The sequence below is a fragment of the Microtus oregoni genome, unplaced genomic scaffold, assembly GCF_018167655.1.
Source record: "Microtus oregoni isolate MIOR12 unplaced genomic scaffold, Mior012 000050F_005, whole genome shotgun sequence".
NCBI lineage: Eukaryota > Metazoa > Chordata > Mammalia > Rodentia > Cricetidae > Microtus > Microtus oregoni.
In genome coordinates, this window is record NW_024543229.1 from 933627 (window position 1) to 959128 (window position 25502).

Sequence of the window (25502 nt, forward strand, 5' to 3'; positions counted from 1 at the left end):
CTAAATGATAACATGATTGTTCACTAGTCAAAAGAATCTATTTAATTATTTAAACTTAAATATTAAACTATTTTAAATATTTAAATGAATATTAAATTGGTTAAATTCAAATATTAAGTTATTTAAATTTAAGTATATTTAAAGTAGTTAAGTAAACACAAGAAAATACTAGATAATATTAAACAGACAAAATCATTCATATGTGTATATAATTATCAGGAAACAACTAGAGATAATTTCAAAATATAGACCAGATTTGTTACTACATGCCTGTAATCTCAGCACTTGGGAGACTGAGGCAAAGGATTTCTGTGAGTTCAGGGCAACTTTTGCTTTAGAGTGGCGTCCAGGTCAGACCAGATTATATGGAGACACTATCTAAAGAAGGTATTTTTAAGAAACAAGACCATTTACAGTATCATAAAATCCAAGCTACCCAGGAAGAACTCTAATGAAAGTTGTTTACCACTTCTCATATGAAGCATTACTGAGAGAAACCAGAGACCAAAATAGTAAGAAATACATCATGTCACGGTTTTAGAAAGTCAATATTATTATGATTTTAATTTCTTTAAATTGACTTAATTGAAAAGTTTTTGTGCCCCAATAAACCTCTCCACCAATGTAATAATCCAAATCAGACAAAACCAAACTAAATTTCTAAAAGCCCAGGTTTAATGGATACCAGTGCTCCCAGGTGGCCTTCCAGCCCCCAGAGAGAGGAGAAAGGGAAGGAAGACCAGAAAACCACATTTATACTCTTGGGGGCAGTTTAAATACCCTCTGGTAGTGGTCTTGAGCATCTCTGGGGAGGTGGTCATTGTTTGGTGGGCTTTCTCAGAGGTGGAGTCTGCACTGAGGCAACTCTCAGAGGAGGGGGCGTGGAATGGAACTTCCAACCAAACACTAATATTCAGTACAACCCAAACCCAAGTCACAACATAATTTATCAGAAAATTACAAAAAAAAAAAAACCTGAAACTTTTTACCAAGTTGCAAAAGACCCAGAACAGGCAAAAATCATTGAAAAATCAAATAAAAAGTTTTTATCTTCACTCTCATTTTTTAAGAGATGTTCTGAATCTCTAACAATTAAGAGAGCAATTCAAAAACAGAAAGAAAAACTCAAGGGAACCAAGTGACATCTGAAAAACAAAGACCTGAATTATAACAAAGACTACACTGCTGTTTCCCGGATGAAGGGATGGTTTTTGCAATAAGAGGTTACCTGATCTATGTCCAATCACACGGTGTAATAAAGAACATAAATTGCTCGAGTATAGGAGAATATATTAAAGACCTCCAACTTAGTCAAACTTTCTACACTGAGACACACAATCATTAAAAGGAAAAAGTGACCCATTGTATTTCATCAAAATTAAAACCTTCTGTGCATCAAAACACAACAGTAAGAGAAAAAAATGGAAAGCCATGAATCTAAAGAAGACGTTCATAGTACATACATACTCAGTTTTGACCACTACTCTGTATGTTTACTGGATGTCAGTGATTTTAGTGTTAAATATATGAAAATTACATATTGTAATTCCTGGAACACTAAATCCACTAAAAATAAGTATATAAATAAGAAAGGGGATAATTATAGTAGCTTTTAAAAATATGACTAAAATATAGGAAGAAATATATAAATCAAGTTTTAGAAACACAGACTACCAATATTTTTGATGATTTTGTTTGTTTGCTTGCTTTTTAGTTTTTCAAAATAGTATCTCACTATTTAGCCCTGGCTGTTCTGGAACTCACTCTGTTGACCAGGCTGGCCTCAAATTCACAGAGATTAATTTGCCTGTCTCTGTCTCCTGAGTGCTGGGATTAAAGCATGAGCCACCACTACCCAGATAGAATGCTTATTCTTTGTTTTTTTAAGACAGGGTTTCTCTGTGTAGCTTTGGTGCCTGTCCTGGAACTAGCTCTGTAGATCAAGGTAGCCTCTAACTCACAGAGATCTGCCTGCCTCTGCATCCCGAGTAGTGGGATTAAATGCCTGCACCACCACCTGGTTTAGATTGCCAATTTTTAATTGAGTAAAAATATACAAATACCCTTTTCTCTATAAAGAGCAAATAAATAAGCAATGAGGATCTTAGCTCATTACCTACCGAGAAACAACTCTGTGGTGAAATACCAGCCCATATCCTCCAAAATAGTTCAAAATAAAATACCAACCACAGAAAAATGTTATCTGCTAGAATCTCGCAGAGCTAATCACATTTGGACACTATAATCTAGCAATTACAACTCAATACACAAAGCAGATGAGATCTCTTCACAACACAAACATGGTTATCCACAGCATTTTTATTTAAAACATCTCCAAACTGAAAACAATGCAAAAGCCAGTTGCTAGGAGAGGGGGGAGATACACTGTCATACATTTATAAAAATAAATAATACAAATTAATGTGAAACAACAGACTAAAAGACAACAAGGATGAATTTCACAATAATTTCCAATAGGGGGAAAACAGATGTGCTCCAAGTTTTACTATGTACCAAAGCGAGAGTAGCTAATAATAAATCATACTATACTTCGAAATTGTAAATGACAGATTGATATTAAATGTTTTCTTGGCAGAAATGATAACTATGCCAAAGATAGTTGGATTTGTCTGATACAGTTATTCTGCAATGTATACAAATAATTAACATTTTAACCACTAAGTTATCTCTCCAGGTTTTATTAGTCAATTAAAAATTTTAAATTACATTTAAAAAGCTAAGCACTGAAGAATGTGTACTATGTAATGTCATTTATATGAAGAGCAATAACTGTCAAGACCTATCTATAACCAGAGAAGTCATTATAGGTACCTTTAGGAAATATGGACTGGGAAAGGACTGGAAAGAGCTTTCTGGAGCAACACAATTATACCATTTTGATACAAGCCTTATATGAGCATATATATAAAATCCAGAAATAAATCACTTCAACATTATGAAAATTGTTATAATTATGATGGATAGTCTTGATCGCTAACTTGACTACATCTGGAATTAATTAAAACCCCCAAATGGAGGGGCACATTTGTGAGGGATTTTTGTCAATTTGAAGCGGAAAAATTCAATTCTAATCCAGATCTTTGAAGTAGGAAGGCTCACCTGCAATCTGGGCCACATCTTTTATTGAAAGCCTTATGTAAGGGTGGAGAAGAAGGGAGCTTTTGCTCTTTGCCTGCTTGCTGTCACCTCACTAGTAAGTCCATTCTTTCACTAATATAAAAGTTACTACTTCGGGATTCCAGTTTATACCGAAGACCAGACAAGATATCCAGCCTGGTGGATTGAACAATTACTGGATTCTTTCTATATTTTAAAATAACTTCCTTGTTGTTTGCCGTTTTAAATATATATCCTTACATAGACACTTTTCCACAAAAAAAAAAACAGCAAAAATAAGGCAATATCTCAAGATGTGCTTGGCATACAAATATCATCTTGTAGAATAGGAAGTCTGGATCCCTGTACAACAAAAATCTGAAAAACAAAAGGCATTGTATTCTAAATATACCCAAATGTGTGTGTAAAAACCAGCACATACACAATATGGCTTACTTAGGTTCCTTTATGAGCATAATTCCTTAATCATCCTTATGTGGAGTAAGGATTAATATTAAAAATGTGAGGCCAGGTGAAGGCATAAGTCACAAACAATGCCACACCAATTTGGGATTATGATTAATAGGGTGGTATTTATTTAAAGGGGAAAAAACTTACAGATCACTGTCCCAGGCAACAGCCCTCTACGCAACCAGGAAAGGAGTCTAGTCGCAGGTGGAGCAGGAAGTGAAGAGAGAGAGAGGAGAGGGAAGTGGCCACTTTTTTAAAGGGAGAGAGACCACGCCCCAATGGGCTGGTATCTCAGCGGTGATAGGCTGGAGGAGTGGGAGGACCTCCCGCAACAGCCAGGTGATGGTGGTTCACACATTTAATCTTAGCACTCGGAGGCAGAAGAAGGCAGACCCTCTGTGAGTTCAAGGCCAGCCTAGTCAACAAAGTGAGTTCCAGAACAGCCAGAGATACACAGAGAAACATTGTATCAAAAACAAACAAAAAATATAAAATCCAAACTACATTTGTTTTCACAAATCAGTGTTAAACTCGACAGAAACAACTTCATTGACTAAGTTTCAAAAGTAAGGCAGCGGCGGCGGCGCCAGACGCACAGAGGCGCAGCGGCGGCAGCACGGTGGCGGCGCCAGACGGGGCTGAGCGGCAGCAAGACCCAAGCTGCTGGGACAGGCATGCAATAAGGAGAGCAGATCGCCCTACTACAATTGAATCAAAGAGCAGGGAAACCTGATCCGGTTTCTAAAGGATCCATTGGATAGGATCAATAGGAGGAGATGGGCAGGCGCCAAGGCAAGAACTCACCCAATAATCCTAAAAACAACATGAAAACATCAGAACCCAATGATCTTACAACAGAAGTATTTGAACAACCTAACACAGAAGAAGTGGAAAAAATCGACTTTATGAAGATAATAGAGTCCCTTAAACAACATGTAAAAAATGCCCTTATAGAAATGGATGAGAAGTATAACAAAAAGTTTGAAGAAATGAGTAAATACGTACATGATACCCTGGGAAACCAAGAAAAAACCATCAAACAGGTAATGGAAACAGTTCAAGAATTGAAAACTGAAATGAAGGCAAAGAAGAAAATACAAACTGAGGACCAGCTGGATATGGAAAATCTAGGCCAACGAGCAGAGTCTACAGAAACAAGCATAATCAATAGAATACAAGAGCTAGAAGAAAGACTCTCAGATGCTGAGGACACCATAGAGAAAATAAACGAACAGATCAAAGAAAACAGCAAAGCCAACAAATTCTCAACACAAAACATTCAGGAACTATGGGACACAATAAAAAAACCAAACCTAAGAATAATAGGAATAGAAGAAGGAGAAGAGTCACAGCTCAAAGGCTCAGAAAATATTTTCAACAAAATTATGGAAGAAAACTTTCCCAACTTAAAGAAAGATATTCATTTAAATATTCAAGAAGCATACAGAACACCAAACAGACTGGATCAAAGAAAAACATCTCCTCGCCATATAATAATCAAAACACAAAATATACAGGTTAAAGAAAGAATATTAAGAGCTGCAAAAGAAAAAGGGCAAGTAACTTATAAAGGTAAACCGATCAGACTTACACCTGACTTCTCGATGGAAACTATGAAAGCCAGAAGGTCCTGGATAGAGGTTCTGCAGAAGCTAAGAGACCATGGATGCAAACCCAAACTACTATACCCAGCCAAGCTATCGTTCACTATCAACGGAGAAAACAAGACATTCCAGGATAAGAACAAATTTAAACAATACGTAGCCACATATCCAGCCCTACAGAAAGTAATAGAAGGAAAATCGCAACCCAAGGAATCCAACACTGCCAACACTGCCTACAATAACCCAGGCATCTAATGACCCTTCACGAGCACATCTCAAAGAAAGGAGACACACAATCTCTACTACCAAAAGCAATAAGAATAACCGGAGTAAACAACCACTGGTCATTAATATCACTTAATATTAATGGGCTCAATTCACCTATAAAAAGGCACAGGCTAAAAGATTGGATACGAAAACAGGATCCAACATTCTGCTGTTTGCAAGAAGCACATCTCAACCACAAAGACAGGCACCAACTCAGAGTAAAGGGTTGGGAAAAGGTGTTTCAAGCAAATGGTCCTAAGAAAAAAGCAGGTGTGGCCATACTAATTTCTAACAAAACTGACTTCAAACTAAAATCAATCAGAAGAGACCGAGACGGTCACTTTATACTCATAACAGGAACAATTCATCAGGAGGACGTCTCAATCCTGAATATATACGCCCCCAATATAAAAGCACCTACTTATGTAAAAGAAATATTACTAGAACTCAAAGCAGACATCAAACCACACACACTAGTAGTAGGAGACTTCAACACACCTCTCTCTCCAAGGGACAGGTCAATCAGACAGAAACCTAATAGAGAATTAAGAGAATTATTGGAGGTAATGAAGCAAATGGACTTAACAGACATCTATAGAACATTCCACCCAAATAGGAAAGAATATACCTTCTTCTCTGCAGCTCATGGAACCTTCTCAAAAATTGACCACATACTCGGAAACAAAGGAAACCTCCACAGATACAAAAAAATATCAGTGTCCACCTGTGTCTTATCAGATCATCACGGATTAAAGTTAGAAGGCAACAACCACGCTGCCCCCAAAAAACCGACAAACTCATGGAAACTGAACAGTCAACTACTGAACCACACCTGGGTCAAGGAAGAAATCAAGAAAGAAATTAAAGTCTTCCTTGAATTTAATGAAAATAAAGGGACAACATACTCAAACCTATGGGACACAATGAAAGCAGTGCTAAGAGGAAAGTTCATAGCACTAAGTGCCCACTTAAAGAAAACGGAGAATGCATACATTGGGGACTTAAAAACACACCTGAAAGCTCTAGAAAAAAAAGAAGCAGACGCGCCCAGGAGAAGTAGAAGACTGGAAATAATAAAACTGAGGGCTGAAATCAACAAAATAGAAACACAGAAAACAGTCCAAAGAATCAATGAAACAAAAAGCTGGTTCTTGGAGAAAATCAACAAGATCGACAAACCCCTATCCAAACTAATTAAACGACAGAGAGAGAACACGCAAATAAATAAGATCAGAAATGAAAAGGGGGACATAACCACAGACACAGAGGAAATTCAGAGAATCATTAGATCTTACTACAAAAGCCTGTATGCCACAAAACTGGAAAATACAAAAGAAATGGACATTTTTTTAAATAAGTATCATATACCAAAGCTAAACCAAGACCAGGTGAATGATCTAAATAGACTGGTTTCTCGCGAAGAATTAGAAATGGTTATCAAAAATCTCCCTTCGAAAAAAAGCCCAGGACCAGATGGTTTCAATGCAGAATTCTACCAGAACTTCCAAGAAGAATTAATACCTATACTCCTTAAGGTATCTCACAATATAGAATCAGAAGAGTCATTGCCAAATTCCTTTTATGAAGCTACAGTTACCCTGATACCAAAACCACAAAAAGACCCAACCAAGAAAGAGAATTACAGACCGATCTCACTCATGAACATCGACGCAAAAATCTTCAATAAAATACTGGCAAACCGAATCCAAGAACACATAAGAAAAATTATCCATTATGATCAAGTAGGCTTCATCCCAGAGATGCAGGGCTGGTTCAACATACGCAAATCTATCAATGTAATCCACCATATAAATAAACTGAAAGAAAAAAACCATATGATCATTTCACTAGATGCGGAAAAAGCATTCGACAAAATTCAACACCCCTTTATGATAAAGGTCTTGGAGAGAATAGGGATACAAGGGTCCTACCTAAATATAATAAAAGCTATTTACAGCAAGCCAACAGCTAACATTAAATTAAACGGAGAAATACTCAAAGCCATCCCACTAAAATCAGGAACACGACAAGGATGTCCACTCTCGCCATACCTCTTCAATATAGTGCTTGAAATTCTAGCAATAGCAATAAGACAACATAAGGAGATCAAGGGGATTCGTATTGGAAAGGAAGAAGTTAAGCTTTCGTTATTTGCAGATGATATGATAGTGTACATAAGCGACCCCAAAAATTCTACCAAAGAACTCCTACAGCTGATAAACAGCTTTAGTAACGTGGCAGGATACAAGATCAACTCCAAAAAATCAGTTGCCTTCCTATACACCAAGGATAAGGAAGCAGAGAGGGAAATCAGAGAAGCATCACCTTTCACGATAGCCACAAATAGCATAAAATACCTTGGGGTAACCCTGACCAAGGAAGTGAAAGATCTACTTGACAAGAACTATAAGTCTTTGAAGAAAGAAATTGAAGAAGACACCAGAAAATGGAAAGACCTCCCTTGCTCTTGGATTGGGAGGACCAACATAGTAAAAATGGCAATTCTACCAAAAGCAATCTATAGATTCAATGCAATCCCCATCAAAACCCCATCAAAATTCTTCACAGATCTGGAGAAGACAATAATCAACTTTATATGGAAAAACAAAAAACCCAGGATAGCCAAAACAATCTTATACAATAAAGGATTGTCTGGAGGCATTACCATCCCTGACTTCAAACTCTATTACAGAGCTACAGTATTGAAAACAGCTTGGTATTGGCATAAAAACAGAGAAGTCGACCAATGGAATCGAATAGAAGACCCTGACATTAACCCACAAACCTATGAACACCTGATCTTCGATAAAGGAGCTAAAAGTATACAATGGAAAAAAGAGAGCATCTTCAACAAATGGTGCTGGCAAAACTGGATGTCAATCTGTAGAAGAATGAAAATAGATCCATATCTATCACCATGCACAAAACTCAAATCCAAATGGATTAAAGACCTCAATATCAGTCCGAACACATTGAACCTGATAGAAGAGAAAGTGGGAAGTACTCTACAGCACATGGGCACAGGAGACCACTTCCTATGTATAACCCCAGCAGCACAGACACTAAGGGCATCATTGAATAAATGGGACTTCCTGAGGCTGAGAAGCTTCTGTAAAGCAAAGGACACTGTCACTAAGACAAAAAGACAACCCACTGACTGGGAGAAGATCTTCACCAACCCTGCAACTGACAAAGGTTTGATCTCCAAAATATATAAAGAACTCAAGAAACTAGACCGTAAAAGGCTAATCAACCCAATTATAAAATGGGGCACTGATCTGAACAGAGAATTCTCAACAGAAGAACTTCAAATGGCCAAAAGACACTTAAGGTCATGCTCAACTTCCTTAGCGATCAGGGAAATGCAAATCAAGACAACTTTAAGATACCACCTTACACCTGTCAGAATGGCTAAAATAAAAAACACCAATGATAGCCTTTGCTGGAGAGGTTGTGGAGAAAGGGGTACACTCACCCATTGCTGGTGGGAATGCAAACTTGTGCAACCACTCTGGAAAGCAGTGTTTCGGTTTCTCAGGAAATTCGGGATCAACCTACCCCTGGATCCAGCAATACCACTCTTGGGAATATACCCAAGAGAGGCCCTATCATACAACAAAAGTATATGCTCAACTATGTTCATGGCAGCATTGTTTGTAATAGCCAGAACCTGGAAACAACCTAGATGCCCTTCAACGGAAGAATGGATGAAGAAAGTATGGAATATATACATATTAGAGTATTACTCAGCAGTAAAAAACAAGGACTTCTTGAATTTTGCATACAAATGGATGGAAATAGAAAACACTATCCTGAGTGAGGTAAGCCAGACCCAAAAAGAGGAACATGGGATGTACTCACTCATATTTGGTTTCTAGCCATAAATAAAGGACATTGAGCCTATAATTCATGTTCCTAGAGAAGCTAAATAAGGTGAATCCAAAGACAAACACATAGGCATCCTCAGGAATATTAACCTTCATCAGGCGATGAAAGGAGACAGAGACAGAGACCCACACGGGAGCACCGGACAGAAATCTCAAGGTCCAAATCAGGAGCAGAAGGAGACGGAGCACGAGCAAGGAACTCAGGACCACGAGGGGTGCACCCACACACTAAGACAATGGGGATGTTCTATTGGGATCTCACCAAGGCCAGCTGGCCTAGGTCTGAAAAAGCATGGGATAAATCCGGACTAGCTGAACATAGCGGACAATGAGGAATACTGAGAATTCACGAACAATTGCAGTGGGTTTTTGATCCTACTGCACGTACTGGCTTTGTGGGAGCCTAGGCAGTTTGAATGCTCACCTTACGAGACCTGGATAGAGGTGGGCAGTCCTTGGGCTTCCCACAGGTCAGGGAACCCTGATTGCTCTTCGAGCAGATGAGGGGGGGGGGACTTGATCGGGGGAGGGGGAGGGAAATGGGAAGCGGTTGTGGGGACGAGGCAGAAATCCTTAATAAATAAATAAATTAAAAAAAAGAAAAAAAAAGTTTCAAAAGTAAAAGGTAACCTTAATTTTTAGTAACCATCTAAACAGGGTCTTGAAGAAAAAAGGTAGATTTTTCTCTCTTGGCATGAAAAAGGAAAACAAACAAGTATCATTGAGAATGCCCACAATATATAAGGCTATCATGGGAACCATGCTCTTTCTAACATAGCAAGCCAAATAAGAAACCACCAGAAATATTAAATATATCTCAGGCAATAGAAGCACAAAGTTAACTCTATACATTTGTTAGAATTTTCAAGTTCTTGCTTCTAAGACAATTTTAGTATGCCTAATAAGTATAGCAGGTCATTTAGAAAAGCAGAAACAAGATATATATTCAGTCTTTGTAATTTGAAATATTTTTACATGAGCAATATTCAAATATAAAATTTTTACTTCTTTTTCTAGATACAATTTATGCAATCAAGGTTTTATTAAACAAGCCAAGCCTTAGGAATATGATGCATACAAACTAACAGTAGTGTATATTCCAATCTCATTCTTCCTGTGTTATGATATGTCATAACTTTTCTTAAGGAATGTTTATGTTAAAGCTTAAGGTGTAAGCACTTTAGAAGGTAACTTAGTAAAATGATTGTTCACTTAAAAATAAGTATCATCCCATAACAAGCCTCTGAATGTTGAAACTTACATGTAAAATACGTTTATATCTTACCTTTCTAGAAAAGGCACTTTTTATACAGAAAAGCAGCAAAATCTTAAACCAACCAATTTACTGAAAAAGCCATTACTTTATTAGAAACAATAATGCTTCTCAAGATGTTGGCAACAAGGCATAGTATAGGACACACTTCATGTATTGTATTTAATTATATTCCATGCCTCCTTGGCTGTGGGAAGCTGGTGTGTTTGATGAACAATGTAACCTGGTCTGCTTCTACACAAACCAAGCATTTCCTCCCCCAAAGTATCATACTCAGAAAGCCAAAGATCACGGATACATTTAGGAATCCTATACTAGTCACAAGCCAAAGTGACACATTGTTACTTTTGACTGACAAGGCACAAGTTACTAAACAATATTGTGTCTGGTAGCTAATTTAATATCTGTAAGAGATTTAACGCAGGCGGAGAAGCAATAGTAACAATCAAGTCAATGGTGGGAAGTTGGCGACTATCCCAGTAGAGAGAGGTTGGTGTACCCCGTATAGAGCACAAGGGCAGCAATGCAGTACAAGAACACAGAGACTACAAATGTGGTGTAGAACTGTGCAGGAGGAGAATCGTCACCTATGAGGACATGCTTTTCCCATTTCACATCACACACATTGACATGTGAAGGCAGATTAGATGACGCCTGATTCAACCTGAATAGATAACCAAAAATAGTTGTAATCGTTTTATTGTCGCCAACATTATAAGAACAACTCACTTGGATTTTGGTTTTGTCCTTCAACCCATCACAGGAGGCAAACGCAAAGATGGAAGCAAACCACTCCATGACCTTGATGAATCCGAGAAGCTCCTGAGCTGGTTGAGGTGGACATCTTCTGAGGAGAGGAGGGAAAAGACAATTACTCAATTCTTGAACCTTCTGTACATAGGCAACTATTGTTGGATTATCTGGACCACAGCCTGTAAGCCATTCTAATAAATTCCCTTTACATATCTAGAGATAGATAGATAGATAGATAGATAGATAGATAGATAGATAGATAGATAGATAGATAGATCGATAGATAGATTATGTAAGTTCTGTTATTCTGTAGAACCCTGACTAATACAGTAACTAAATTCATATTTGAGGGTTGGGTTGAGACAGGGTCTCACTATGTAGCCCAGACTGGATTGGAACTCACTATGTAGCACAGGGTGGTCTCAATCTAATAGTTATCTCCCTAACTCAGCCTCCCATGTACTGGGACTACAGGTATGTGCCACCACAACACCCAGCTGCCTCCATGGTTTTCTGTTTGTTTGTTTGTTTTTAGGAATATTTCCTGGCACACACCCATAATACAACTTTATGCATTTTTCCATTTTTAATTAAAATGTAATTACATCCTTCCCCTTTTCCATTTCCTTCCTCCATTCCCTCCCATTTATCTCCCCATCCTTTTCAGTTCAAGGCCCCTGGCCTCATTTTCTTTACATGTTGTCACATATATGCAATGTTGAAAAGGCCACATATCAATACTAGAACTCAGAAACACTGAAAATAAAATGATGGAATAAAGTTATGCAAGACAAATACTAAAAATACTGATTAGGAGCATAACTCAGTGGGAAATGCTTATCTAGCTTAGGTGAAATGCTAGGTTCAATTCCTATTACCATAAAATACTTTGTTACAAAAACATTAATAAATTTATGTTAATATCAGGAAATATAATTAAAGGTATCAGAAGAACTGAACCATGACATTAGGTCCATAACCACATATTCTTTCTGTTTGGGAAGGCAGGCAAAGAAGGATCACATATTGTCTTCATAATTTTTTGTTTTGACATGATAGGAAAGAATATAAAATAAATGGATTCTTAGAATGAAGAAGAATTCACTGGTAGAGCAAAGCAAGATAAGGAATTCTTTAGATTTTAGTTTGTCATCTTGCTAATTAAATGCACATCTCTGCCAGAATCTTCTATGCCAATATCTTGACCATCACGGTCATATTTTTCTAAGACGTTTGCAGTCTGGATGAAGCAGCATCTCTGCAAGACTCCCTGAAACCAGAGAGCTCAACCAATACAAAAGACTTAGTACATGTTTTATTCTGAAAATAATTAATTGAAAGCAAAGTTTCCAGCAGGGAGATGAAAGACTTGTTCTCCTTGAAGAGAAGACTTGTGAATGCCCCATAGAGGATGCAGTCAAAACGTAATGAGGTGAAAATGGATTAGGCTCTCACCTCTGTGTCAGAGGAAGAAAAAAAAATCCCTTTACTGGAAATTAATTCACACCTTCACTTCTTTCTGAGTGGATTCAGAATGTGGATGTAAGGAGGTTTACAAAAGGAAGAAATTCTATTTGGTCACTCAGCTTCAACCATACACTCTATATAATTTTTACTGAGTGTCAGGGGTTCAGGTGTTAAATATGTGAAAATTATACAATTATTCGCAGGAATGTCAAATCTACTAGAAAAAATAAGTACATAAATAATAAAAGGAAGTTTACTGTAGAATATTTTAAAATATAAATTTCATTTTGTCTGTTTAAGGTAGACATCATCTAATCATCAACTAATCATCTCACAGTTACCCAATATCCTTCTATGACCAAATCGTCTGCATTTTCTTTGTTCACCCAATTCCTGAATGCAATACACCACTATTACCTATGGTCCTATAGTATGTTTTGCCCCAATTCCCAACTCTTTCCTGAACTGTACTGATGCTGCTCTCTACCTCTCAAATTATCTAATTTCTCCCAACTTCATTTTATCAGAGTCTGGGCTGTCTAATCTCTGACATTTATTACCTAGGAGTCTGTGTTGTATGGTAGCTCTCTAGACTGCTACTTTGAGTCCTTTGACCTGCATCTCCCCATTCCCTTCCCTACCTGCTCCCAATAATCACTGTTTTATCCTCTGCATGTGACAGCTTTAAAATTCTACATGTAAAAGAAATCACCCAGTATTTTTCTTTTTATGCCTGGCTTATTTTATCATTCATATTTTTCCAAATGACAGCTCTTTTTATTATTATTTTTAATTACTATATTTAAGTTATTAGATACTGAGGGTTGAATAAACATGGCTCACATAGGCACATATATTTGAATGCTTAACCACCAGACAGAGGCACTATTTGAAAGAATTGAAAGGACTAGGAGATGTAGCCTTGTTGGAGGAAGTGTGTCACTGGAGGTAGGCTATGAGATTCAAAAGTCCATTCCAATATCAGTCTCTGCCAGCCCACCTGCCTGCCTGCCCACTCCTCCCTCCCCGACTAGAGATTAAGATATCGCTCTCAACTACTTCTGCAGTACCATGTATGACTGCCTTGCCTGCTGCCATGTTCCCCACCATGATGATAATGGACTAAACCTCTGAAATTGTAAGCAATTAATTAAATTAATTAAATACCCAATTAAGTGCTTTCTCTTATAAGGGTTGACACGGTCATGATGTCTCTTCACAGCAACAGAATAGTGACTAAGACAGATACTATGGAAGTTTTTCACAAACTGTTGCTTTGTTTCCTTCTAAAGACTGAATAATATTCCATTATGCTCACACAGACACACATATTACATTTATCCCTTCTTCCATTCCTGGATACCTATTATTCCATATCATGGCTACTATAAATGCTGTTACATATCAACAGGCTATAAAAGCATCATTTTCTAAAGTTACTTATACTCTCATAATTATTGTATTATATAGATATTAGTTCATATTCACTAGGATGGCTGTACTCCAAAAGACAATTAAAAGTATTGGGAAATACATAGAAAAATTGAAACTTTTGTGTCTGAAGAGATGGAATGTAAAATGTAGGCACCATGGAAATCAAACTAGTAGTTTCTTAAAATATTTAGTATGTTACCATATGATCCAGCAATTCCGCTACTTGGTATTTGAAATGTACCCACATAAAAATTTATACAAATATCCACAGAAGCATTATTTAAAATGGCCAACATGAGGAAGCTACTCAAATAACAATCAATGGATGAATACGTAGATAAAATGTGTTGTGTATGTATAGTGGAAAGTTATTCTGCAAACTGAAGTAAATGATGTCTTGCTATTGTGCTATAAAATGGTCAAATCTCGAAAATATTCTAAATGAAAGATACCAGACACAAATGATCACATTTTTACAATTCCATGTCCATGAAATGTCCAGATTAGGAAGACACCTAGAGAGAGGCAGAATACAAGTCTGCCAGGAGCTGAACTGAAAGAACGAGCAATAATCAGCTGAAAAAGGGAAACATGTTTGCAATAATGCTTGAATAAATCTGTCACTACAAGAAAACTCTCCTAATTGTATGCTCTAAATGGGTAGTAGATCATGTGGTATATAAAATATACATTATTCAGTATGGATAAGATGCTTTCTAAGTAGAGACCCACGAGGAAGTGAATGACTACTCAGAACCCTCCTCCCCAATTTTCTAGATTATTCCTACTCAAATACGATGCAAGAGAAAGAATTCAAGTAAGAATTGTGGTAACTACCAAGAACTTTGATTCTCCTAGGTCCACACTACACCAGAGCTGGTTGTACAATACAGCTACAAGAAATCCTAACCAACCCCATCTATGGTCCTATAGTATGTTTTGCCGCAATTCCCAACTCTTTCCTGAACGGTACTGATGCCGCTCCCTACCTCTCAAATTATCTAATTTCTCCCAACTTCATTTTATCAGAGTCTGGGCTGTCTAATCTCTGACATTTATAGGAAAATGAATTTTTCAAACAGAGAACACATGAGATTCTGAGTGACTCATTACATTCTCATAACAATGGGCTTTTCAAAATACAGTTATTTATTTCTAATTTATCAGCATGGGCGTGGAGAAGGATGCATGCCATGATGCAAATGTGGAGGTCAGATGATAACTTGTAGTGGTTCATTCTCCCTTTCTGCCATGTGCATCCTGGGGACTAAACTGGGCTTCATCAGTATTAGTGCCAGGCTTCTTTTCTAATAAGTCATTTTGTCTACTCCAGCAATGTTTTGAAATATATACTATTATTTCCATTTTACAGGTTGAAAGACTGGGTTTTATAATGCATAGGTAATTTCTTCAAAGTCAGAGAATTTGAACTCAGACAGATGACAAAAATAGCGTTATTTTAATTCATAAAAAGTTCGTTAATGCAGTTCCTAGTAACTCCCCACACATTAAATAATTGCACGGTTATGTAGTGAAGATGAATCTTATTACCCACCTATTGTTTTCTTTCCCGCTGGCTGTTTTCTCATCCTCCCTACCCCAACATACATCCAATGTGTTTTTCAAATGTTTCAACTCAAAGCTCCAACAATCAGAGCCCAATATTTATGGCATCATTGTCCCCAGCCTTGCACTTTTGTGTAGTCGTTCTCCCATCATAACACAAAATTATGTGCAATAAAAATCTGTTTAAAGCTCTGTTTTTTTCATTCCTCCTCTAACTCAAATATCCCTTTCCCAAGTCCCAGCACTTCTCTACTCCGTTAGCACTATTGTCCCTCCCAATAGCCACTTCTGTAGTCCTAAGAGTAGCATCCTATACACTATGTTTCTAGAAAAATGAAATGAGCGAAAGCTTCACAAAAGTGATTATACTTGCCCAGATACTTGAAGGACAGATAGATGGAGTAAACAAATCAAAAAGAAGAAGAAAATGAGGAGGAGGAAAAAGTAATAATATATGCATAAATGAATAAACAGCACAGTGTGTTAATCAGACAGTTTGGGGTTTAAATTATGGATCTACCATGAAGACATACCACACACATGGTGGTGCCAAAGAAACCTAGAAGAAGATGTCTGAACTCCTGGAACTGGAGGTACAGACAGTTGCAAGCTGACAAATATGGCTGCTAGGAGCTGAACCTAGGTCCCTTGCAAGAGCAATAAATGTTCTTAACCACTGAGCCATTTCTCCAGCCCAGATCTGTGTTATCTTACCAAATTTTGTTTGTGTTTTTGGTTTTCTCTTTTGACTTTCATATCAAATTCTTAAAAATATGTGTCATATTAATCACTACCTCTCTGTTTTTTGTGAAGATTGAATGCAATCATATAAAATACATTTCCTCATTCAAGAAAAGCCAACACCAATGTAACAATGAACAGAAGTCATTTTGTGGAAAAAAACATAGTTTACTAGCCTTTCTTAAATTTGGGAGAGAACTCTGGGAAAAATAAAATAAAACCACATCAAGATAGGCTGTAAATATTAGGAGAACTGTGGAGTGAGAATAGAAGAAAGGGGTAAAAGAAACAGGGAGGAGAAGGGGGGAGGAAAAAGAAAGCGGGGTTAGAAAGGCAGAGATACAGAAAGAAAATGAGGTAGAGAATGTTTTAGAGATTGGCCAAAACTAGCTACTTAGAATTCATTGCTTGGAATTCCTTTAAAATGTATTAATACTTAACTGATCGTTTGTTCCTCTGGTTCGTTCGTAAGCTTTGTTTTTTGTTTTAGGTCAGCTTTAATTTTTAATTGGACTGGGACTCCCAAAAGTCCATTCGCATAATGACAGTATCCAACAGCAGAAACAATTGGAAAGATTTGGGAAATTTTATACTCTTTTTTTTGTTTGTTTTATAAAAATACCACTCAAGCCAGGCGGTGGTGGTGCACGCCTTTAATCCCAGCACTCGGGAGGCAGAGGCAGGCGGATCTCTGGGAGTTTGAGGCCAACTTAATCTAAAAGAGCTAGTTCCGGAACAGGCACCAAAGCAACATCGAAACCCTGTCTCGAAAAACCAAAAAAAAAAAAAAAAAAAAATACCACTCAAAATTTCCACTTATTCCCTTCCTCCCACTATCCTCCCACTTTCCCCCACTCCCCTTCACCCTCCAGTTTTAAAAGAGGGCAGGGTACCCTGCCCAGTGGGAAGTCCAAGGCCTTCCCCACTCCACGCAGGCCTAGGAAGGTGTGCATCCAAAAAGACTAGGATCTCAAAAAGCCAGTACATGCAGTAGAATCTAATCCCAGTACCATTATCATTGACTTCTCAGTCAGCCCCCATTGTCAGCCACATTCAGAGAGTCCAGTTTGATTACATGCTCCTTCAGTCCCAAGGACTGAAGCCTTGGTGAGCTCCCCTTAGATCAGTCACACCTTCTCAGTGGGAGGACAAACCCCTCACAGTTCTGACTTCCTTGCTCATCTTCTCCCTCTTTCTACTCTTCAACTGGACCTTGGGAGCTCAGTCCAGTGCTCCAATGTGGGTCTCTGTCTCTATCTCCATCCACCTTTGTAAGAAGGTTCTATGGTGATATTCAAGGTATTCATCAGTGTAGCTATGGGACAAGGCCAGTTCAGGCACGTTCTTCTCTACTGCCCAAGGACCTAGCTAGGGACATCTCCTTGGACACCTAGGAACCCCTGTAGAGCCAAGTCTCTTGCCAACCCTAAAATGGCTTCCTTAATTAAGATATCTTCTTCCCTGCTCCCATATCCGCCCTTCCTCCATCTCAACCATCCAACTCCCCCAAGCTCTCCCCAATCCTCCCCTTCTCCCTTCTCTCTCCCCCTCTTCCCTTCCCTCCACCCCAACTCCACCCCCTTGCTTTCAACTTTTCCCAGTGCTCTTGTCTACTTCCAATTTCCAGGAGGATAAATCAATGTTTTTCTTTGGGTTCACCTTATTATTTAGCTTCTCTAGGATCACAAAGTAGAGGCTCAATGACTTTTTTTATGGCTAGAATCCACTAATGTGTGAAAACATACCATATTCATCTTTTTAAGTCTGGGTTATCTCACTGAGTAAAGTGTTTTCTATTTCCATCCATTTGCACGCAAAATTCAAGATGTCATTGTTTTTTACCGCTTAGTATAACTCTAATGTGTATATGTGCCATACCTTCTTTATCCATTCTTCTATTTGGGGGGGCACCTAGGTTGTTTCCAGTTCTGACTCTAACAAATAATGCTACTATGAACATAGTTGAACAAATGCTTTTGTAGTATGTTTGGGCATCTCTTGGGTATATTCCCAAGAGTGGTATTGCTGGATCCTGAGGTAGGTTGACTCCCAGTTTCCTGAGAAACCGCCACACTGATTTCCAAAGTGGTTGCACAAGTTTGCATTCCCACCAACAATGGATGAGTGTTCCCCTTACTCAACATCCTCTCAAGCATAGGTTATCATTGGCGTTTTTGATTTTAGCCATTCTGACAGGTGTAAGATGGTATCTCCAAGTTGTTTTGATTTGCATTTCCCTGATTGCTAAGGAAGTTGTCATGACCTTAAGTATCTTTTGGCCATTTGAACTTCTTCTGTTGAGAATTCTCTGTTCAGTTCAGTACCCCATTTTTAATTGGGTTATTCAGAATTTTAATGTCTAGTTTCTTGAGTTCTTTATATATTTTGGAGATCAGACCTTTGTCTGATGCAAAGTTGGTGAAGACCTTCTCCTATTCAGTAAATTGCCTTTTTGTCTTAATGACAGTGTCCTTTGTTTTACAGAAGCTTCTCAGTTTCAGGAGGTCCCATTTATTCATTGTAGCTCTTATTGTCTGTGCTACTGGGTTTATATGTAGGAAGTGGTCTCCTGTGCCCATGTGTTGCAAACTACTTCCCACTTTCTATCTGTCAGGTTCAGTTAGGACAGATTTATACTGAGGTCTTTAACCATTTGGACTTGAGTTTTGTATGTGGTAATAGATATGGATCTATTTTCATTCTACTACAGGTTGACATCCAGTTATGCCAGCACCATTTGTTGAAGATGCTTTCTTTCTTCTATTGTACAATTTTAGATCCTTTGTCGAAAATCAAGTGTTCATAGGTTTGTGGATTAATATCCAGGTCTTCGATTTGATTTCATTGGTCAACACCTCTGTTTTTATACCAATACCAAGCTGTTTTCATTACTGTAGCTCTGTAATAGACTTTGAAGTCAGGAATGGTAATGCCTCCAGAAGTACTTTTATTGTATAGGATTGTTTTGGCTATCCTGGGTTTTTTGTTTTTCCATATAAAGTTGATTATTGTTCTCTCAAGTTCTGTGAAGAATTTTGAAGGGGATTGAATTGAATCTATAGATTGCTTTTGGTAGAATTGCCATTTTTACTATGTTGATCCTACCTATCCAAGAGCATGGGAGATCCTTCCATTTTCTGGTATCCTCTTCAATTTCTTTCTTCAAAGGCTTAAAGTTCTTGTCAAATAGATCTTTCACTTTTTGGTTAGAGTTACCCCAAGATACTTTATGCTCTTTGTGTCTATCGTGAAAGGTGATTTTTCTCTGATTTCCCTCTCTGCTTCTTTGTTCCTTGAGTGTAGGAGGGCTACTGATTTTTTGAGTTGATCTTGTATCCTGCCACATTTCTGAAGGTGTTTATCAGCTGTAGGAGTTCTTTGGTAGAGTTTTTGGGGACACTTATGTACACTATAATATCATCAGCAAATAATGAAAGTTTGACTTCTTCCTTTCCAATTCAAATCCCCTTGATCTCCTTATGTTGTCTTATTGCTATTGCTAGAACTTCAAGCACTATATTGAAGAGGTATGGAGAGAGTGGACAGCCTTGTCTTGGTCATGATTTTAGTGGAATAACTTTGAGTTTCAATCCATTTAATTTGATGTTAACTGTCACCTTGCTTTATATTGCTTTTATTATATTTAGCTATGAACTTTGTATCCCTAATCTCTCCAATACCTTTATCATAAAGGGGTGTTGAATTTTGTCAAATGCTTCTCCAGCATCTAATGAGATGATCATGGTTTTTTTTCTTCCACTTTATTTATATGATGGATTATATTGATAGATTTTCATATGTTGAACCAGCCCAGCATCTCTATGATGAAGCCTACTTGATCATGATGAGTAATTTTTTGATGTATTCATGGATTCAGTTTGCCAGTATTTTATTGAGAATTTTTGTGTCGATGTTCATGAGTTAAGATTGGTCTGTAATTCTCTTTCTTGATTGAGTCTTTGTGTGGTTTTGGTATCAGGGTAACTGTAGCTTCATAAAAGGAGTCTGACAATGACTCTTCTGTTTCTATTTTGTGAAACACATTAAGGAGTATAGGTATTAGCACTTCTTGGATGTTCTGGTAGAATTCTGCATTAAAACCATCTGATCCTGGCTTTTTTTGATAGGGAGGTTTTTGATGACAGCTTCTAATTCCTCACAACTTATGAGTCTATTTAAATTGTTAACCTGGTCTAATTTAATTTTGGTATATGGTACTTATATTAAAAATGTCCAATTCTTTTACATTTTCCAATTTTGTGGCATGTAGGCTTTTGTAGTAAGATCTAATGATTCTCTGAATTTCCTCTGTGTCTGTGGTTATGTCTCCCATTTCATTTCTGATCTTGTTAATTTAAATGTTCTCTCTCTGCCTTTTGATTAGTTTGGATAAAGGTTTGTCAATCTTGTTGACTTTCTCAAAGAACCAGCTCTTTGTTTCATTGATTCTTTGGATTTTCTGTGTTTCTATTTTGTTGATTTCAGCCCTCAGTTTGATTATTTCCAGTCTTCTACTCCTTCTGGGTGAGTCTGCTTCTTTTTTTTCTAGAGCTTTCAGGTGTGCTGTTAAGTTTCTAATATGAGCTTTCTCTGTTTTCTTTATGTGGGCACTTAGTGCTATAAACTTTCCTCTTAGGACTGCTTTAATAGTGTCCCATAGGTTTGGGTATATTATATCTTTATTTTCATTGAATTCCAGGAAGACTTTAACTTCTTCCTTTATTTCTTCCTTGATCCAGGGGTGGTTCAGTAGTTGACTGTTCATTTTCCATGAGTCTGTAGGCTTTCTGGGGGTAGAATTGTTGTTGAATTCTAACTTTATTCCATGGTGATCCGATAGTACACAGGTGGTTCCTACAATTTTTTTTTGTATCTGTGGATGTTTGCTTTGTTACCGATTATGTGATTAATTTTCAAGAAGGTTCCATGAGATGCTCAGGAGAAAGTATATTCTTTTCTGTTTTGGTGGAATGTTCTATAGATGTCTGTTAGGTCCATTTGGTTCATTACATTTGTTAGTTCTCTTATTTCTCTGTTAAGTTTCTGTCTGGATGACCTGTTCATTGGTGAGAAAGGAGTGTTGTAATCTCCTATTAGAGTGTGGGTTTTGATGTGTGCTTTGAGTTTTAGTAATGTTTCTTTTACACATGTAGATGCTTTTATAATAGGGGCATAGATATTCCGGATTGAGACTTTCTCCTGATGAACTGTTCCTGTTATGAATATTAAGTGTCCTTCTCCATCTCTTCTGATTGATTTTAGTTTGAAAAAAAAATTTGTTAGATATTAGTATAGCCACACCCACTTGTTTCTTAGGTCCATTTGATTGGAAAACCTTTTCCCAATCCTTTACTCTGAGGTAGTGTCTGTTTTTGAGGTTGAGGTGTGTTTCTTGTAAACAGCAGAATGTTGGATCCTGCATTCGTTTCCATTCTCTTAACCTGTGCCTTTTTATAGGTGAATTAAATCCATTGATATTAAGTGATATTAATGACCAGTGGTTTTTGGTGGTACTGTTTGTGTGTTTCTCTTCTTTGAGTTGTACTGTTGGATGGTTCTCAGATGTCTGTGTTATTATGGGTGTTGTTGGCTTCCTTGGTTTGTGGTTTTCCTTTTAGTACTTTCTGTAAGACTGGATTTGTGGCTCTGTATTGTTTAAATCTGTTTTTATCCTAAAATATCTTGTTTTCTCCATCAATGGTGAATGCAAGCTTTGCTGGGTATAGTAGTCTGGGCTTGCATCCATGGTCTCTTAGCATCTGCAGCACATCTATCCAAGACCTTTTGGCTTTCTTGGTTTCCATTAAGAAGTCAGGTGTAATTCTGATAGGTTTCCCTTTATATGTTACTTGACCTTTTTTCTTTGCAGCTCTTAACATTCTTTCTTTGTTCTGTATATTTTGTGTTTTGATTATGATATGGTGAGGGGATTTTTTTTAATCCAGTCTATTTGGTCTTCTGTATGCTTCTTGTACCTTCATAAGAATATCCTTCTTTTGTTTGGGAAAGTTTTCTTCTATAATTTTGTTGAATATATTTTCTGGGCCTTTGAGCTGTAATTCTTTTCCTTCTTCTACCCCTATTATTCTTAGGTTTGGTCTTTTTATGGTGTCCCAGGTTTCCTGGATGTTTTGGGTTAAGAATTTGTTAGATTTGCTGTTTTCTTTAACCAATGAGTTTATTTCCTCTATATTATCTTCAGTGTCTGAGATTCTTTCTTCTATCTCTTGTATTCTGTTGGTTATACTTGTCTCTGTAGTTCCTGTTTGTTTACCCAGATTTTCCATATCCAGCCATCCCTCGGTTTGTGTTTTCTTCATTACCTCCATTTCATTATTCAAGTTTGAACTGTTTCTATTACCTGTTTGACTGCTTTTTCTTGGATATCTTTGAGAGATTTATTCATTTCTTGTAACTTTTTGTTTGTCTTCTCCATTTCTTTAAAGGAGTTTTTCACATCCTGTTTAAGGGCCTCTATTATTTTATTAATGTTACATTTAAAGTTGGTTTCTTCCACTTTTTCTGGACTAGGGTGTTCAAGTCTTCTTGTTTCGTGTTCACTGGATTATTATGTTGTCATGTTGCTTTTCAGGTTGTTGGAAGAATTCTTTCATTGGAACCTGACCATCTTTTCCTTCAAATGCAGCCAAGAGAGTCTTGGCATCTTGGTCCAATCTTTGCTGTGACTGGCTGTGTACTTTGGGAATTTTCTTGGTTTGGCCTCTCTTAGGGCCCCTTGGCACTATAGTCAGTCATGCTGGTAGATCTAAGGACCCCGCAGATGGAAAGGAGCGCCCTCTGGCTGGATCTCTTCAGTACAGGAGCAGGAACTGTTCCTAGGCCAAGGACCTCACAGAAAATAGGGCAGGCTTGGGGGAGGCAGGGTTGTGTGGAACAAAGAAGCCCCTGCAGCAGGAGCTGGAGGGGCCCTGTACTCCCTTCTGGACTGTCCAGAGGGGGGTGGGTGTACACACTCATCCCTCTGGATGGATCTCCTCAGCACACGAACAGGGACTCCTGGTGGGCTAAGGACCCCATAGACAAAAGGGCAAACTTGGGGGGCAGGGTTGTGTGGAACAAACAAGCCCCTGCAGCAGGGGCAAGAGGTGCCCTGCACTCCCTTCCGGGGACCTTCTGGCAGGCACACTCACCCCTCTGGGTGGAAAGCCTCAGTGCAGGAGCAAGAACTGTTCCCGGGCCAAGGACCTCGTAGACAATAGGGCAGGTTTGGGGAGGCAGGGTCGTATGGAACAAAGAAACCCCTGTAGCAGGAGCTGGAGGTGCCCTGTGCTTGGTTTCCGGACCATCCACCCCGGGATGGCACACAGTCACCCATCTGGATGGAACTCCTCAGTACAGGAACAGGAACTACTGGTAGTCCAAGGATCCTGCAGACAAAATGGCAAACTTGGAGGGGGGCAGGGTCGTGTGGAACAAAGAAGCCCCTGCAGCAGGAGCTGGAGGGGCCCTGTACTCCCTTCCGGATTGTCTGCTCACGTCGGGTACACACTCACCCGTCTGGATGGATCTCCTCAGCACCCGTCTGTAAGTTTTGTATGGGTATTATGTCAATTGTGTTCACTCCTTGGCAGCGAGAGCTTTGCACAATGCCTGGAGCACAATAAATGACTATAAATATATGTTGAATGAATAAACAATAAGAAGAGAACCAAAAATCAATCAATAAATAATGCAGATTTGTGCATAGCTGACTGAGAAAATATATACTAGAAATAAACTGAAGAAAAAAATCAGTTTAAATTTTGGACTTGAAGGTCTGAGAAACTTGAGAAACATGAAGAACATTTTCATTTTCACTATAAGTAAGATCACGTATGTATCATTTCAGCTCCATAAAGGTAGAACTGAAGTTATAAAACTGATTCAATAGTATATGAAGAACAGTTGGACGTCACATGGGAGTAGCTGCCCCGGAAGTAATAAGTACTGGCCATAAGCGTCATAGCAAGCAAACCGGAAGTAACTGAAGCGGAGTCCTGCAGAAAAGAAAGCCGTCGCCGTGAGTACACTCGTGAGCGCCGGGTGGAGACTAAAAATATGAAGAAATACAGTAGCGACTGGTCCCGTGGGGACAAGCTCTATGAAAAGTCTGGCTGTTCTTCTCAAGAGTCACAAACAAGCTACCAATAGTAAGTTTATAGAAATATTTGATTCAAAGTTCAGAAGTCTGTCAGGGCCATGTTGGGATAAACTGTTTTAAGAAATGGCGCGGGAAGTGGGGGGAGGGTACTGAGACCAGTTTGTCACAGCGGCATTTTCATTACTTGAGCTTAAATCATAGCTAGTCACTGGTTAATCCTGTTTTAATAATGTGATGGTAAAAAAATAGCCTTTAACTCAAAGTTTCCATAAATAATTAAAAATGCTTAGAAAAGTGCTTGTTTGTTTTTGTTTTGTTTTGTTTTGGGGGAGTGCTTGGCATTTAATTCTCTTCGTGTGGAGGGAGTAAGTAAAATATATGTGTTTTAAACAGCAGAAAATTTTCAGGCATTCAACTATGGCGTTAGTAACAGAGACACAGAATGAAGAATATTCTAGAACTTTAAGTGGTGTTCCAGCCCCTTATGTAGTAGGCGGTTTTTCTTATCCTTTTCTCAAGTTCTACCCCCTTTTCCTGTTGGCTACTAACCTGGGTTATTTCGTTTCTCATTGGCCTGCCTCCTGGAATAAGCCATGCCCGTAACTGGGCCCTTTATTTTTAACTTGTGCGAGGGCAGGTAACTGGAAAATTGAGATGTATTTGTTTTCCGTATTAAGATTACAAGAACAAGGTGTTTGTTTTTATGGGAGTGAGGTGGGGGTTGTTTTGTTTTTACATTGTTTTGTTGGGATTTTTTGGATGATTTATTTTTGGTTTTGTCTGTTTCTCTCCATTATGCTAAGCGAACAGTGTGCAAGTAA

At 38.1% G+C, this 25502-nt stretch overlaps 1 pseudogene; it reads right to left on the reverse strand.

Annotated features, from left to right (window-relative positions):
* Positions 1 to 10781: 10781 nt before the first annotated feature.
* On the reverse strand, positions 10782 to 25276 carry LOC121436879 (annotated as a pseudogene).
* Between the last annotated feature and the right edge of the window lie 226 nt (positions 25277 to 25502).